The sequence below is a fragment of the Bufo gargarizans genome, chromosome 1 (assembly GCF_014858855.1).
Source record: "Bufo gargarizans isolate SCDJY-AF-19 chromosome 1, ASM1485885v1, whole genome shotgun sequence".
Classification (NCBI taxonomy): domain Eukaryota; kingdom Metazoa; phylum Chordata; class Amphibia; order Anura; family Bufonidae; genus Bufo; species Bufo gargarizans.
Genome location: NC_058080.1, coordinates 7,002,810 through 7,019,475, shown reverse-complemented (window position 1 = coordinate 7,019,475; position 16,666 = coordinate 7,002,810).

Genomic DNA, 16,666 nt, shown 5'->3' with positions numbered 1-16,666 from the left:
TGGAATCCATGCGTCCCTCAACTTTGACAAGATTCCCCGTCCCTGCAGTGGCCATACAGCCCCACAGCATGATGGAACCACCACCATATTTTACTGTAGGTAGCAGGTGTTTTTCTTGGAATGCTGTGTTCTTTTTCCTCCATGCATAACGCCCCTTGTTATGACCAAATAACTCACATTTAGTTTCATCAGTCCACAGCACCTTATTCCAAAATGAAGCTGGCTTGTCCAAATGTGCTTTAGCCCACCTCAATCGGCACTTTTTTGCTGTGGGTGGAGAAAAGGCTTCCTCTGCATCACTCTCGCATACAGCATCTCCTTGTGTAAAGTGCTCCGAATGGTTAAACGATGCACAGTGACTCCATCTGCAGCAAGATGATGTTGTAGGTCTTTGGTGCTGGTCTGTGGGTTGACTCTGACTGTTCTCACCAATCGTCGCTTCTGTCTATCCGAGATTTTTCTTGGTCTGCCACTTCAAGCCTTAACTTGAACTGAGCCTGTGGTCTTCCATTTCCTCAATATGTTCCTAACTGTGGAAACAGACGGCTGAAATCTCTGAGACAGCTTTCTGTATCCATCCCCTAAACCATGATGGTGAACAATCTTTGTCTTCAGGTCATTTGAGAGTTGTTTTGAGACCCCCATGTTGCTACTCTTCAGAGAAAATTAAAAGAGGAGGAAAACTTACAATTGACCCCCTTAAATACTCTTTCTCATAATTGGATTCACCTGTGTATGTAGGTCAGGGGTCACTGAGCTTACCAAGCCAATTTGAGTTCCGATAATTAGTTTTAAAGATTTTGGAATCAATAAAATGACAACAGTGCCCAAATTTATGCACCTGCCTAATTTTGTTTAAACAATTATAGCACACTTTCTGTAAATCCAATAAACTTCATGTCACTTCTCAAATATCACTGTGTGTGTCTCCTATATGATATATTTAACTGACATTTTTTTATCGTAACAACCAACGATTTATACAGGAAAATCATGACGATCAACAAGGTTGCCCAAACTTTCGCATCCCACTGTATATGGGAGGAATTATCTCCACCTAGTGGTAGGCTTAGTGTAATGCAATCTAAGTACACCTGTAAGCAGGGATTATACATAAAGATGCATTGCAGTATATAAACAGGCTACATATTGAATGCAAAGCAATACACAGTACCACGACACGAAGATGAAGGTCTCCTGAAAAATACAAAAAGAGAACAATCCTGCAGGCATGAAGAACAGTACCATAACCCTTAACAATACTTTTTCTTGAGATCTGAAAAGCAATTGGTTAGGCACAATTGTAAATATTAGGCAAACATCAAGAATGGTGGTAAAAAAGTGAAAACTGGCATAGTTTTTTTCCCTCTGGAGACAGATGGCGCTGACCTGGCACAGCGGAACAATTATACACCAGGATAGTCCATAATGGGGAAAATAATGAGCAGGAATGTAGGTCAGGAGGCTCACAGGGCATGAGTCCGTTCCCTGAGCATAAGGGATATAAAGACAATGAACAACGCAGAGGCTCAGGTACGTTTTAGTTTATCTCCTGGCATAGGCTTAAACGTTGTAACAACAAAACAAAGAAGACTGTAGAGAGTCATTGGAGTAAGTCAAGAAGTCTCTTACCCAGGCTCTGTAGTCTCTCCAAGAAGCTAAATTGTAATCCACATTAAACTGGAATAGCTGGAAGCATTCTCCTCTGGTTTTGCAGTAGATACTCCCTATAACAAGCAAGTGGTTGTCCCTTGGTAATCCGACTGGATCTGCGAAGTGGTGGCCCTTCTTCTGGCCTTGGTGCAAGGGGACTTGGTACTTCTGGAGTTTCTTGCACTACTGAAACTTCTTCTTGAGGTGGTTCCTTTGGCTGACGTGACACTGTACTGACAAGTGATGACACAGCAATGTTTAACCATGGTGTATGGAACCATTTTAAAGGATCTTTTTCCGTCATTAGTTTTTCAACAGTCTGCATAGGCTCTACAGACTTAACTGGTAGTTCAGGCACTTGAATTGGAGGCTGATGTTCCTCTGTAACAGTCTCTTCTGGAAGGATTCCTCCTGGAGTATCTTTCTCCTTGTTACACAGGTTCAAGCGATTGCGATGAACTATTTGAGGTGATTTGTTTTCTCTGGTGATCTCATAGGTGTCAGTTGCTAGATTAGGGATAGCTAAAACGATGTAGTGATCTCTTTCCCACTTACTGTCAACTTGCTGGTGCGAGGATTGTTCTTTAGCCACACATAATCACCAATTTCAAGAGGCTCTGCTTTGGCAGATTGGTCATAATCTTTTTGCTGCCTTTTGTGAGCATGTTCCATGCGGTGGTGGGTGAACAATTTGTTGTGCATCAGCTAAACGTCTTTGGCGCCCGCTCACCCAATGAGTTTTTGTCAATGGATTGATGGCATCAGGCACTTGTACGTCCAAAGTATGGTCAGCAGGTAGTTTACCTTGTCGGCCAAACATGAGGTAGTAAGGTGTATACCCCTTGGAACAGTGAATAGTATTATTATAGGTATACATCAATTGAGGTAGAAGAGTAGGCCAATCATTCCTGGTGGAAGGAGGCACAGCTCTAAGCATTGCCTCTTCTATTAGGGTCTGGTTCATTTTTTCACGAAGTCCATTACCTTGGGGATGGTAGGCTGTCGTTCTGATTTTCTGGCATTTGTCAAGTGAACACAGTTCTTTGAAGAGTTGCGTCTTAAAGGCAGATCCTTGATCCAGGCATCTGCAGTTGTTTTAGCGGTCAAGTCCTTAACAGGTACGGCTACAACGAACTTGGTGTAGGGGTCAATGATGGTCAAGCGTATGTGTAGTCTGAGCGACTTGGTTCCAAAGGTTTTTGGCTTACAATAGAATGTAAGGGTGCTTTTTGGTCATGCTTTTTACCTAGTCCAATAGCACAGGCGGAAACACTCTCGACACCACTTCTCAATGTCTCCTCGCATTCCAATCCAATAGAATCGTCAACGAACGGTAGCTTCTGTCTTCTGCGCGCCAAAATGTCCTGATTTGTCATGGTACATCTCGAGTATGATGCCTGCATCCCAGCAGGGGATTAGGATTTGGTATACCCTGTCATAGGTAACTGGATCCAGGCTTCTTCTCAATAGTAGGCCCTTCTACAGGAAGAGTTGTTTCCGATGTCTCCACAGCTTCAACAGTTCTGGGTCTGCATTTCTTCTGCGGATTCTCTCAGGTGTTCTTCCACTGGTGAGGAAGTCATGTAGTTCTCTGATTACTCTACTTTCTGACTGAAGTTTGATCCATCTCTCCTTTTTAATTTGAGATTCCGGATTGTTCTGTAGATGGGGATTTAGGACTCTAAATTAGGCATCACCACTTCTTCCCAGACATCTATGTGTGCAGTAGGATGTTCCTTGGTAGGCAGGCGAGATAAGGCATCTGCGTTCTCGTTGGACTTGCCCGTTCTGTATTTTACAGTGAAGTTGTAGTTAGCAAGGCGTGAGGACAATCTTTGTTCTAAGGCACCTAGTTTGGCTGTGTTGAGATGCTCCAGTAGTTGTTATCGGTGAAAGCTATGAAGGGAATTGCTGCAATGTAGTCCTTACATTTTTCGGTGACAGCCCACACAAGTACGAGGAACTCTAACTTGAAAGAGCTGTAGTTCCGGTCATTCTTTTCAGCTCCTTTCAGGGATCTACTAGCGTAAGCAATTACTCTCTCTTTACCTTCTTGCACTTGGGACAGGACAGCTCCCAGGCCTTTCTGCCTTCAAATTAGTTTTTTGGGCGTAGAGCTATCTCCCACGTTAAGTTCTTCCCACCATGAGGCAGGCAGAGCATGTTCTGGAGTACTGGAGCTCTGTGCAGATTGTTCTACATTAAAGAGGACCTTTCACTCGTATACAAACTAAAAACTAACTCTATCTGTGGGCAGAGCGGCGCCCAGGGGTCTCCCTGCACTTACTAGTATGCCTGGGCGCCGCTCCGTATGCCCGGTATAGCCTCCGGTGTCTCAGCTCCGTCTGTTGTATTGGACTGATTTTTTGTAGGAGGCGTGTCCCTTGTTGCAGTGCTGGCCAATCGCAGCACACAGCTCATAGACTGGCTATGAGCTGTGCGCTGCGATTGGTCAGTGCTGCAGCAAGGGATATGCCTCCTACAAAAAATCAGTCCAGTACAACAGACGGAGCTGAGACACCGGAGCCTATACCGGGCATACGGAGCGGCGCCCAGGCATACTAGTAAGTGCAAGGGGACCCCTGGGCGCCGCTCTGCCCACAGATAGAGTTAGTTTTTAGTTTGTATACGAGTGAAAGGTCCTCTTTAATTGCAGGCACGCTGATAACATCCTGGAAAGAGATTTGCAATAACTGAGCAACAGGATAATGTTTAGTAAGGGTAACGTGGTGATCATTCAGGTTTATGAAACGGACAGGCACTTTGCCTTGGGAAACAGTCACTAAGCTCCGGTAGGTATGACTAGGGGATGATCATCTAGCCTGAAGGGCTCTACCATGGCTTGGTAGTCTTGACCTTGGATTCCCAGGGTGGCACGGCACCATATGAGTGTCTCTGTATTTGGTTTAAGGATCACAGGTTGGTTATCCTGGATGCGGACACAGCAGATTTCTCCCTTCTCATTGGCGAATCTCTGTTGTGCGCTTAGCACACGGATGGTCTGTTGTATGACCCTTTTGGAGGCAGGTGAAGCAGTAGGCATAGATAGGCGTAATGCTCCAAGCATCTCAGTGTAACAATTCCTAAAGACATTCATTCCTAGGATCACTGCAGAGCCACCTTTGTCTCTGTCTTGTACAACAATAATACCTTGTCAAGGTAGGGTGATTTCTCCTACTTGCAGAGTTGGCTCCCAATAACCATGTATTGGCATGGGTTTTCCGTTGCTAGCTGAAAGATCCAGCCAGGATTCTGGTGGTTGTGTAAGTTGGCTCTGGTCCCAGTATTTATCAAATGCAGGCCGTAGGATGGTAGCGACCTGAGATCTGGTGTCCAGTAGGGCGAAAAAAGGAATTCCGTTAATTCGGATTGCTACTTCCGGACGGGATCCTACGTATCTGGGCATCCAGTTGGGATCATGTGGACCTACTGGTTTACCTCTTGAGGGGCGGTCCTTAGCCTCAAGGGTCTCTCTTTTAACCGCCAGAACATTGTTTCTGTATGCCTTGACTTATGACAGTAGGTTCAAATAGGTCGCCTGCGGGCGTTGGAGTGGTCATTTGGGCGCCCACCAGGGCTTCTGGGATATATATCTTTGTAATCAGGAGGGAAAAGTTATTTTCGTACAGGTGTGTTATCCTCCAATAATAAAGGCTTCTCCCACTGTTCTAATTTCTGACACACCATCTCCAGACTTTTTGTCAAAAAGTTAACCTGTTCTGTCAAGGCTGCTATGGCATCAGGGACTGGAGTTTGAGCTGCCTGGCTGGCTACTGGATAACACTTGGAAGGGGTAGCAGGCGTATGGACGGGAGCTTCAGCAAATTTAGCATGCTCTGTCTGCGGACTCTTTCCGAGAATGCTAATGGATGGCTCTTTAAAGTCTAGGAAGGTCACTTGGGTGTTGTGCAGCTAACATTCTCAACTGGCTTTTTAGGTTGTCAGTGTTAACACCTACAATGAATTGTTCTTTAAAGTTTTGTCTTGGTTCTCTGCCTCACGGGGTCTACCTGAACCACAGCTCTAAGGGCTTCTTGTAAAGACAATGCAAAGTCTCTGAGTGACTCCCGGCTTTTGTTTCGTGCTGAAGAACCTCATTTTGACTTCTGACATGGTCTTGGGTTCAAAGGTGGTGTAGAGTCTCTCAAAGATCTGTCCCAGTGTTCTTCTTTCAGAGCTAGGCCAGGACTTCACCTCCCGGAGTGCGGCTCCCTCTAATTGGGCTATGATAAGTATTTCCATTTGCTGCTCTGTGGAGACAGGGTACAATCTGAACAAGGCACACATTTTCTCTTTAAAGTCTCTTAGGGTATGAGCTCCCCCAGAGTATCGGGGGAACCAAGGGGCCCCAAAGTAGTAGGGCATGGTTAGTGGCATCATGCTGGCTGCTGCAGTGGTTGGCGGTGTACTGGAGCCAGCTGTGGCTGCTGGAGGGGATCCGTTGAGGTCAGGCTGTGCGGCTTCCTCCTGAATAGACATGACAATGACAGTTTATTTAAATGCTGCAGGTGAAATTTTACTTTATGCGATTTTTGAATGGGGTGTCCCTTTAAGACGACCGGTACAGGCCGGAGGTAACTGTTGGGGAAAATTCTTATTAAGTGTCCCCTTGTTACTAATAAAAGATCTCTTACAGGCTGAATAGTAAGATTGGGGCTTTTACTTGCTTTTATTCCTGTGGAGGTTGGCTGGCAATGAATTGATCCTCCTTTGCCTGGCACGCACCAGATCTTGCGATGTGCGAGAGTACGTACAACACCGGGCCCGTGCGCGGCGTCTCTTCAAAACGATCTCAGCCACGGAGGTGTGCTAAACTTGAATACAGCCGTCCTTCCCGGACCGCTACAGGAGTGGTAGGCAGCACTTTCAATAGTTACTTTGCATATGGGGTGGTGCACTAACTTTCTCTGCACTGGAAGGGGGTGTAACTTGGTTTTTCCCGCCAGGCTGCTCTGTGATAGCGCAGCAAACAACTACAAGTCCTTCAGGCAGCCATTTTAAGTGCAAAACAGTCCATTCAAATACAGCAAGCAGCGCTACTGACTCTTAAAAAATCCACAATTTTGCAGTTTTAACTATGTGGTTTTGTAGTAGAAGGATAGTGCAATACATGCAGACAGTTTTTAAGCAATCTGAACAGTCTTTTGGCCCAATAAAAGCAATAAAGTTGGGGCTTATTCACAATAAGCAGTCTATAATGATGCAGGGTTTAGCAAGTGCTGTTCACGCAGTTTATTAAAGGCACATAGGAATAAATCCCATCCTGTTTGTGACGCCAATTTTAATTATGCGGTATGCCAGACCTAACAGGGGAATTATACGTGAGGTCAATAGGTGGGCCGAGGTAAATACAGTTCTGGTCACTCACGGTTACGTCGTCCCTGGGCAGGCTCGCATAAGTGAAGAGAAGAACGACACAATAATTCTGTGGGGCACACTCTGGTGTAAGGGACACAGGCCAGATGGTGGTTTGAGGTGCCCTTGATGGTCTGAATTAATGTGCCTATGGCAATGTCCCTTGTAGTTGTGACGCCAGTACCTTTTGTGGTGGTACAACCACTTACTGTAGTTTTAATTGAGAAACTGAAGACTGAGACGAGGATGGTGTAATCCAACTGATAACTTTTACTGAACATTGCTCCTGGTAACACTAACATCCAAGGATTAAACAGTCTCTTTGAGATGGACAGAGGTAAAGCTGCAACAGGTCCACTGCTGACAGGTGTAATGTCTGTCTCTCTAGCTATTAAATTATACAGATTCATGTGGTAGGCTCAGTGTAATGCAATCTAAGTACACCTGTAAGCAGGGATTATACATAAAGATGCATTGCAGTATAAAAACAGGCTACATATGGAATGCAAAGCCCCTTCTGAAGAAGCTGAGCGAAACACGCGTCAGGAGTGCGCTCACCAAGGTCGCAAGGTTGGTTCCCCTTTACTTCATCTTATGTATGCTTTCCCTGCTGGTTGTGATTTTTTATGTGCTGGATGCATGTTGCATGTTATTAAGTCGCTGTTGGGGATAATTATCCACACACTGCATCCATGCACACTTATAATACAGCTAGCATGGTAATATTTGTATTATCACTTAAAGCCCACATTCCCATCAGGCCTGTGTATGAGATAATTATCTCGCTTCAGCCATTAGGCTCACTCAGACTAGCAGGTGACGTGCGCTTAGGGGATAGATCCACATTGTGTAACCTTGGTGGGGCGCTGATCCGCAGTGCTGCCACATTACTGCTGCTACTCATCATATTTATTATTGTCTATGGTTTTGTCCTTTATGTGACGAATTAATAAAATATTTTGTGATTTACGTACATGTGTGTTGTTGTTTATCGGATTTATTATATGGAATGCAAAGCAATACACAACAACGTTGTGTAGTGGGACAGGTAGTGGGACACTGCAATTCTATCAAATATTCAGATTTTAAGCCAAGCTCTTCTTTTTCTTGATACGTTGGAGAGAGTTCAGAGAAGAGCTACTAAACTAGTACATGGATTGCCGGATAAGGCTACTTTCACACTTGCGTTCGGTGCGGATCCGTCTGGTATCTGCACAGATGGATCAGCACCTATAATGCAAACGCTTGCATCCGTTCAGAACGGATCTGTCTGCATAACAGCTTTTTCAGATCTGAGTTTTCACATCGTGAAAACTCAGATCCGACAGTATATTCTAACACAGAGGCGTTCCCATGGTGATGGGGACGCTTCAAGTTAGAATATACTAAGAACTGTGTACATGACTGCCCCCTGCTGCCTGGCAGCACCCAATCTCTTACAGGGGTCTGTGATCAGCACAATTAACCCCTCAGGTGCCGCACCTGAGGGGTTAATTGTGCGTTTCATAGCCCCCTGTAAGAGATCGCTGCCAGGCAGCAGGAGGCAGACCTCCCTCCCCAGTTTTAAATTCATTGGTGGCCAGTGCGGCCCCCCCTCCCTCCCTCCCTCCCCAGTATTAAATTCATTGGTGGCCGCTGCAAGCTGCGTTTGGGTGTCCGTCTCCTGAGCGGAATGGAGGAGTTACGGAGCCAAACGAATGCATTCTGAACGGATCCTTATCCATTCAGAATGCATTGGGGATGAACGGATCAGTATGGGGCCGCTTGTGAGAGCCCTCAAACGGATCTCACAAGCGGAACCCCAAACGCAAGTGTGAAAGTAGTCTAAAACTTACCAGGAAAGGTTAAAGGACCTTAACATGTATAGCTTGGAAGAAAGAAGAGACAGAGGGGATATGATAGAAACTTTTAAATACATAAAGGGAATCAACAAGATAAAAGAGGAGAGAATATTTAAAAGAAGAAAAACTGCTACAAGAGGACATAGTTTTAAATTAGAGGGGCAAAGGTTTAAAAGTAATATAAGGAAGTATTACTTTACTGAGAGAGTAGTGGATGCATGGAATAGCCTTCCTGCAGAAGTGGTAGCTGCAAATACAGTGAAGGGGTTTAAGCATGCATGGGATAGGCATAAGGCTATCCTTCATATAAGATAGGGCCAGGGGCTAGTCATAGTATTCAGTATATTGGGCCGACTAGATGGGCCAAATGGTTCTTATCTGCCGACACATTCTATGTTTCTATGTTTCTAAGACAGAACTCTCTGTTCAGTCGCCAATGCCATGGTAGGTTGTCCATGAGGTTGTAGATGGTGGGATTTCATTGTCCAGTCCAGCCTAATGTTCCCGCCAAGCCACATTTGTTTAGAAGCTCTTATTTGTATATGTATTGGAAAGAAGTCTTAGCGTACAGATGTGATTCAATATGGCTTAAAAAAACATTGGGCTCTACTGAAGGTGAATGTCACAAGTCCTCCCTTACTATTATCAATCCTCAAGAGTTCCCTTCCCTCTAAATATTAACAAACCAGTTAATGATTAGCTTGACAAATCATATTCATTTGACGCTGACCTTGAAACAAGGGCTAAAGGAATGTTTAGACATTTCATTGTAGAATTTGAACAGTAAATATAAGCAACTAGTATTTTTCTATATATCAATAATTGCAGGCCAGCTTTCACAACAGACGGCATTCAGATGGGAGTTATAAAACAGGATCCACTTGCCAGCCTCTGGTGTCCAATAGCCATCTGGTAGCCTTCCATCAAACAGACATGTATTTCAGTCTTCTGAATAAAACCATTCTCCATGTAATGGATATTGACAGTTCATTTTTATCATTGCTTTGTGAAATTGCGAACGGGCATTTATGCAAAATCCTAGAATGGACAAAAACCTAAACGTCTACAATAGATCATTGCCATCCTCAGCTGACAAATGGGATTAATACACTATGTAGGCTATTTAGAGATAAAATAACTTATCAGACCTTTCTAAAACAGTAATATTCCTGTAATCCAGCAATGAAGCCATGTGCAGGGAATATGTATAGATGGCCTATTCTTTTTATTAGTCATCAGTGTCTGGAAAAAACTGATATGACTGCAACATACTGTATAACTACACCCTTTAGTCTACTGGATAGGTAATAAATTCATGGTGGTTAGCTCAGCGAAATGTAATGATACCTTTTATTTATAGATCGGTTGCTTCATTCTGGAGACAAAGTACTTTTTATCAATATGCAAATGAAAAGTTAAGTGCATCGAGGGCAGGGTCAAGCGCAGGGCTTTTTTTCTCAGAGAAAAGGTGGTGGAACTCACCCCCCCCCTCCCCTGGCCACGCCCCTACCCACCCCTAGGACCGCCCCCTAAAACCACCCCTTTAGAGAACAGGGATGCAAGTAGAATTTGGGGGGGCTATAAAAGTCCAGCCCAGCAAAGAAACCCCCCAGATGGGGATGGCACTGTTAATGGGGGATCTGGGGATGGCACTGTTAATGGGGGATCTGGGGATGGCACTGTTAATGGGGGATCTGGGGATGGCACTGTTAATGGGGGATCTGGGGATGGCACTGTTATGGGGTGGAGGATCAGTGGATGGCACTGTTATGGGGTGGAGGATCTGTGGATGGCACTGTTATGTGGGATCTGTGGATGGCATCCACAGATCCCCCATCCTATAACAGTGCCATCCACAGACCCCCCCACCCCATAACAGTGCCATCCACAGACTCCCCCACCCCATAACAGTGCCATCCACAGACCCCCCCACCCCATAACAGTGCCATCCACAGACCCCCCCACCCCATAACAGTGCCATCCACAGACCCCCCCATCCTATAACAGTGCCATTCACAGACCCCCCCACCCCATAACAGTGCCATCCACAGACCCCCCCACCCCATAACAGTGCCATCCACAGACCCCCCCACCCAATAACAGTGCCATCCACAGACCCCCCCACCCCATAACAGTGTCATCCACAGACACCCCCATTGCTGCTCCAGTACAGTTATAAAATGTGTAATTAAATTAATAATGATTCGTGCTGCCCCCTCTGTAGTATAACATTCAATATATTGTACTTACAGGGCTACTGTTATCGTAATGCAGGCCGGCCGGGCAGACGAGCGGCAGCGTCACTGACTGACATCACGTGCCTGCGCCGCCTGCTTCATTCATAAAGTAGGCGGCGCATTCACGTGACGTCAGTCAGTGACGCTGCCGCTCGTCTGCCCGGTCGGCCTGCATTACGATAGCAGTAGCCCTGTAAGTACAATATATTGAATGTTATACTACAGAGGGGGCAGCATGAATCATTATATTATTAATTTAATTACACATTTTATAACTGTACTGGAGCAGCGGGGCCGGAGAACAGTGAACGCACCGGCCCCCAGCTCCTCCTCCCAGTCCCTCCCCGCTGATACATCGCAGCCTGCCATGCTGGAGCATGGTAGGCTGCGTTTTTCACGCAACGCAGGACACATAGAAATGAATGGGTCTGCGTGAAAATCGCAAGAATCTGCAAGCAAGTGCGGATGCAATGCAATTTTCACGCATGATTGCTAAGAGATGATGAAAGAATCAAAAGTGTTCACTAAGTAATATTAAACGTTGTAGGCGACTACCTGGCAGATAACGTTTCACTATAAAAAATTGTGGTCGCTAAAATGTAACTTTTATTAAATTATCTAAAAAAGACGTTTGGAGAATCTCAAATACAGACTAAGCATATAAACTGTCCTGGGTGGCACCCACTTCAGGTTCAAGCGTGATACCGGCCAGACCCAGGACTGTGTATATAGCCAGGGGGGCAGATGGACTTATTGTAGTGTATACTCCTCCATCAACCCCACATAATACTCAATCATCCAGCCACAAACGTTTGTCTGCACTCCCTCTTATGGCTATACAAATCGGCTAACTAACTGTGTCTCATATAAACTTGGGGCGCTCCCCTCTATGGTTCAGGGTGAGCAGCTTAGCCCGCTCGACGCGTTTCTCTGGTGACTTTTAATACTCTCACCAATTCATCAGGAGCACTGTAGACACACACACAAACAAATGTGCTGACACGCTCTGGTGCATAGTGTGCAGCATGTGTGGCGTGCAAGGTTATTAAGAAGGGGAAGGAGGTGGTGAGCACGACCACGGGCAGAAACTATGAGATCCGATCCTTCATTAATTGCAGAACATCTGGAGTGATATATGTAGCAACTAGGGATGAGCGAACCCGAACTGTATAGTTCGGGTTCGTACCGAATTTTGGGGTGACACGGACCCGAACCCGGACATTTTCGTAAAAGTTCGCTTTCTTGGCGCTTTTTGAAAGGCTGCAAAGCAGCCAATCAACAAGCGTCATACTACTTGCCCCAAGAGGCCGTCACAGCCATGCCTACTATTGGCATGGCTGTGATTGGCCAGAGCACCATGTGACCCAGCCTCTATTTAAGCTGGAGTCACATAGCGCCGCCCGTCACTCTGCTCTGATTAGCGTAGGGAGAGGTTGCGGCTGCGACAGTAGGGCGAGATTAGGCTGATTAACTCCTCCAAAAGACTCCATCCAGTGATCGATCTGCAGCTGTGGATGATTGAGCTGCTGATACTCAATTGCTCACTGTTTTTAGGCTGCCCAGACTGTTTGCCAGTCACTTTTTTCTGGGGTGATCGGCGGCCATTTTGTGTCTTGTGGTGCGCCAGCACAAGCTGCGACCAAGTGCATTTAACCCTCAATGGTGTGGTTGTTTTTTTGCTAAAGCCTACATCAGGGTGAAGCTGTCACACCAAGTGCATTTAACCAGCAATAGTCTGTTTATTTTTTGGCCATATACTACATCAGGGGCAAGCTGCGCCTGTCACCAAGTGCATTTAACCCTCAATAATGTGGTTGTTTTTTGGCTAAAGCCTACATCAGGGTGAAGCTGTCACACCAAGTGCATTTAACCAGCAATAGTCTGTTTATTTTTTGGCCATATACTACATCAGGGGCAAGCTGCGCCTGTTACCAAGTGCATTTAACCCTCAATGGTGTGGTTGTTTTTTGGCTAAAGCCTACATCAGGGTGAAGCTGTCACACCAAGTGCATTTAACCAGCTATAGTCTGTTTATTTTTTGGCCATATACTACATCGGGGGCAAGCTGCGCCTGTCACCAAGTGCATTTAACCCTCAGTAGTGTGGTTGGTCAAGCTGTCACACCAAGTGCATTTAACCAGCAATAGTGTGGTTATTTTTTGGCCATATCCCAGTCTAATTCTGTCAGTAAACGTATACCTGTCACCCAGCGCCTAAATACTAGGCCTCAAGTTTATATCCAGCTAAATCTGTCGTTACTGCTGTACTGTTGTGGCTGGGCAAGTTATTTAGTGTCCGTCAAAGCACATTTTTTGTTCTGGGTTGAAATCCAATTCCCAATTTAGCAATTTCCTAATTTAGTGGTTTCTGCTGTATCAGAGCTATTTGAAATCTATCCCTAAAAGGGTATATAATATTCAAGGTGCACATAGGGTCATTCAGAATAACTTCACACACACGCTACTGTGCATTTCCAAGTCTAATTCTGTCAGTAAATCTATACCTGTCACCCAGCGCCTAAATACTAGGCCTCAAATTTATATCCCGCTAAATCTGTCGTTACTGCTGTACTGTTGTGGCTGGGCCAGTTATTTAGTGTCCGTCAAAGCACAGTTTTTGTTCTGGGTTGAAATCCAATTCCCAATTTAGCAATTTCATAATTTAGTTGTTTCTGCTGTATCAGGCCTACTTTAAATACATCCCTAAAATGGGTATATCAGAATCAAGGTGCTGATAGGGTCATTCTGAATAACTTCACACACACGCTACTGTGCATTTCCAAGTCTAATTCTGTCAGTAAATCTATACCTGTCACCCAGCGCCTAAATACTAGGCCTCAAATTTATATCCAGCTAAATCTGTCGTTACTGCTGTACTGTTGTGGCTGGGAAAGTTATTTAGTGTCCGTCAAAGCACAGTTTTTGTTCTGGGTTGAAATCCAATTCCCAATTTAGCAATTTCCTAATTTAGTGGTTTCTGCTGTATCAGAGCTATTTGAAATCTATCCCTAAAAGGGTATATAATATTCAAAGTGCACATAGGGTCATTCAGAATAACTTCACACACACGCTACTGTGCATTTCCAAGTCTAATTCTGTCAGTAAATCTATACCTGTCACCCAGCGTCTAAATACTAGGCCTCAAATTTATATCCCGCTAAATCTGTCGTTACTGCTGTACTGTTGTGGCTGGGCAAGTTATTTAGTGTCCGTCAAAGCACAGTTTTTGTTCTGGGTTGAAATACAATTCCCAATTTAGCAATTTCCTAATTTAGTGGTTTCTGCTGTATCAGGCCTAGTTTAAATACATCCCTAAAAGGGTATATCAGAATCAAGGAGCTGATAGGGTCATTCTGAATAACTTCACACACACGCTACTGTGCATTTCCAAGTCTAATTCTGTCAGTAAATCTATACCTGTTACCCAGCGCCTAAATACTAGGCCTCAAATTTATATCCAGCTAAATCTGTCGTTACCGCTGTACTGTTGTGGCTGGGCAAGTTATTTAGTGTCCGTCAAAGCACATTTTTTGTTCTGGGTTGAAATCCAATTCCCAATTTAGCAATTTCCTAATTTAGTGGTTTCTGCTGTATCAGAGCTATTTGAAATCTATCCCTAAAAGGGTATATAATATTCAAGGTGCACATAGGGTCATTCAGAATAACTTCACACACACGCTACGGTGCATTTCCAAGTCTAATTCTGTCAGTAAATCTATACCTGTCACCCAGCGCCTAAATACTAGGCCTCAAATTTATATTCAGCTGAATTTGAATACAATACATTGGGCCAAATAATATTTTTGTTGTTGTGGTGAACGATAACAATGAGGAAAACATCTAGTAAGGGACGCGGACGTGGACATGGTCGTGGTGGTGTTAGTGGACCCTCTTGTGCTGGGAGAGGACGTGGCCGTTCTGCCACATCCACACGTCCTAGTGTACCAACTACCTCAGGTCCCAGTAGCCGCCAGAATTTACAGCGATATATGGTGGGGCCCAATGCCGTTCTAAGGATCGTAAGGCCTGAGCAGGTACAGGCATTAGTCAATTGGGTGGCCGACAGTGGATCCAGCAAGTTCACATTATCTCCCACCCAGTCTTCTGCAGAAAGCGCACAGATGGCGCCTGAAAACCAACCCCATCAGTCTGTCACATCACCCCCATGCATACCAGGGAAACTGTCTCAGCCTCAAGTTATGCAGCAGTCTCTTATGCTGTTTGAAGACTCCGCTGGCAGGGTTTCCCAAGGGCATCCACCTAGCCCTTCCCCTGCGGTGAAAGACATAGAATGCACTGACGCACAACCACTTATGTTTCCTGATGATGAGGACATGGGAATACCACCTCAGCATGTCTCTGATGATGACGAAACACAGGTGCCAACTGCTGCGTCTTTCTGCAGTGTGCAGACTGAACAGGAGGTCAGGGATCAAGACTGGGTGGAAGACGATGCAGGGGACGATGAGGTCCTAGACCCCACATGGAATGAAGGTCGTGCCACTGACTTTCACAATTCGGAGGAAGAGGCAGTGGTGAGACCGAGCCAACAGCGTAGCAAAAGAAGGAGCAGTGGGCAAAAGCAGAACACCCGCCGCCAAGAGACTCCGCCTGCTACTGACCGCCACCATCTAAGACAGAGCACCCCAAAGGCAGCTTCAAGGAGTTCCCTGGCATGGCACTTCTTCAAACAATGTGCTGACGACAAGACCCGAGTGGTTTGCACGCTGTGCCATCAGAGCCTGAAGCGAGGCATTAACGTTCTGAACCTTAGCACAACCTGCATGACCAGGCACCTGCATGCAAAGCATGAACTGCAGTGGAGTAAACACCTTAAAAACAAGGAAGTCACTCAGGCTCCCCCTGCTACCTCTTCTGCTGCTGCCGCCTCGGCCTCTTCTGCTGCTGCCGCCGCCTCGGCCTCTTCCTCCGCCTCTGGAGGAACGTTGGCACCTGCCGCCCAGCAAACAGGGGATGTACCACCAACACCACCACCACCTCCGTCACCAAGCATCTCAACCATGTCACACGGCAGCGTTCAGCTCTCCATCTCACAAACATTTGAGAGAAAGCGTAAATTCCCACCTAGCCACCCTCGATCCCTGGCCCTGAATGCCAGCATTTCTAAACTACTGGCCTATGAAATGCTGTCATTTGGGCTGGTGGACACAGACAGCTTCAAACAGCTCATGTCGCTTGCTGTCCCACAGTATGTTGTTCCTAGCCGGCACTACTTCTCCAAGAGAGCCGTGCCTTCCCTGCACAACCAAGTATCCGATAAAATCAAGTGTGCACTGCGCAACGCCTTCTGTGGCAAGGTCCACCTAACCACAGATACGTGGACCAGTAAGCACGGCCAGGGATGCTATATCTCCCTAACTGCACACTGGGTAAATGTAGTGGCAGCTGGGCCCCAGGCGGAGAGCTGTTTGGCGCACGTCCTTCCGCCGCCAAGGATCGCAGGGCAACATTCTTTGCCTCCTGTTGCCACCTCCTTCTTCTCGGCTTCCTCCTCCTCTTCTTCCACCTGCTCATCCAGTCAGCCACACACCTTCACCACCAACTTTAGCACAGCCCGGGG